Below are 2,260 nucleotides of genomic sequence, written 5' to 3' on the forward strand. Positions count from 1 at the left end.
ACCGAAGGACTGCATGCATATAAGCATAACCAATGGACATAAGACACTGGTGGGTAGGGGAGGCCAGGGGATTGTCAAGGGTGGGAAAGAAAAAAAAAGGAGACATATGTAATACTTTTGTAACACTTTAAGCAATAAGACAATAAAAAAATAAAAAAATAAACAAAGAAAAAATAAAATAAAATTTCACCAGTTTTACATGCAAAAAAAAAAAAGAGAAAAGGAGACATATGTAATACTTTTTGTAACACTTTAAGCAATAAAACAATAAAAAAATAAAGTAAAATTTCACCAGTTTTACATGCAAAAAAAAAAGAGTAAACTCAATGTAACCAAATGAAGATGGCCCATCTTATTACAAATTAATGGCTCAGAACTTTTCCAGAGTCCAAGACCACAGAACCACTTTGAACTCCTGGATTATATTTACTATACAGCAATCTTGAATATTCTGTCTTTTTAGTTGACAATAACAACTAAAAGAGCTTTATATCAGTTTCCTGAGAAAGATGGAAATTTGGGGTGAATAATCATCTGGCTTTTTCCAAACATGCAGTTTGGATATGGGAGGATAAGATACTCACATGTCTATGAATGAATGACATTGTTTGTCAATCCATATGTCATACAGGAGCAAAATTCATCAATTTTACAACCAAAAAGCTAAAGTAGTTACTTGCTTCCTTAGAGTTCCACCCTCTCTGCCCACCCCATACCTGTTAGTTGTCCTTTATAAGATTATGGAAGTATAAAAGAGTTTTCTAAAGAAGCAGCACTGTTTACGTGGTAAGGCGGACCAAAATATGCCTTTTGAAATATTAATTTTGAGGGGGGGGTTAAAAAACAACAAATTCAGAAAAAAAACTTTGACTGTTCCTCTTTACCTACCTCAAAGAATTCAGATAGAAAACCCTGCTTAAAGAAGGGAGCATCACCTTAGCATCATAATATAAATAAAATGTGGCAAACGGGGAAATCTAGCAAAGCCTGTTTGTTGAACTTCTCTCTGTGTCCATTGTTTCTGGGTGGCTCAGCGATAATTTGTTTACCACATGTTTGCTTTTTTTTATTATTATTATTAGTTAAGGTATTACAAATGTACCTGTAAATTACCTCCTTTCCCTTTGAAATCCCGGACCCCTGCCTCCCTCTCCTTTGCCCAGAATGGCATATAAATCTCAGCTGAACAATTTGTCCTCGGGTCTCAGATTCTTATGGTACGCTTACGTGTACATTTATACTACATTTTGGACAATTTTTCCTGTTAATCTGTCTCATGTTGATTTGATTATTAGCCCAGCCAGTGAATTTAGAAAGGAGAGATTATTTTTTGCACCCCCATCTAGTTATTTAACTTTCCTTTTCTTTCAGGTTACGCACAGAGATTATAAACCCTTAAAGACCAGAAAACATCTCTATCATTCTTTCTATTCCCATTAATACCTTTCACAGTGTAGTCCTGGATACATTTTCATTTTTGGTGAATTAATGTCAATGAGTGAATTTCAAATGAAAACAATATAACTTTGTAGATGAGGAAACAACACTAAATGAGGAGACTGAAGACCTGGATTTATTTCCACGCTCCATTATTCAGTGTAGTATCATGGGCAAATCAGTTGTCCCCTCTCTACCACAGTTTCCTCTCCCATAAATCAAGGCAATAGTGGTAGGTGGCCTGGCCTCCCGGGATTGCTACAAGAAGAACAGAAGATCATCTACCTTGCATAGTTTTGTTAACTGTGAAACCCTATAGACATGTTAAATGATTTTCCAAAGAAACAAAAACTTTATTCAAATGCATTTTTTAGTCATCTTAATATATTTATGGTGAGTGTCAGGACTCCCCAAATGGGTTCAGGATTTTCTTCTCCCTGGAACAGAAGATTTGAAGCACACATGATGTCACTGCCGATCTAGCCTAGGCAGGTTGAAACACAGCATGAATCTTGCCAACAAAGGTTAGCTCCCACAACTGATGATAGTTCAAGAATCAGCCGAGACAAATTGATTGGCTGACTTGTCATTATGCAAGAAATTTAGCTGCTCACAAGAAGCCATAATTCATGCCTCCAGTCTTCCAGGAAACACAAAAGGCATCTTGCACCCTGTAACAGGACTCCTATAGGTTACCCATCTCCAATTCAATAGCATTTTTCAAAAAAGTCTGATTGCTAATTCACTGTCAGAGGGAAGCATTTCCCAATAAAATCCTGATTGATTATGGATGTACTAACTGTATTCATGAACCATCTCCTTT

Source organism: Myotis brandtii, unplaced genomic scaffold (assembly GCF_000412655.1).
Source record: "Myotis brandtii unplaced genomic scaffold, ASM41265v1 scaffold49, whole genome shotgun sequence".
Lineage (NCBI taxonomy): Eukaryota > Metazoa > Chordata > Mammalia > Chiroptera > Vespertilionidae > Myotis > Myotis brandtii.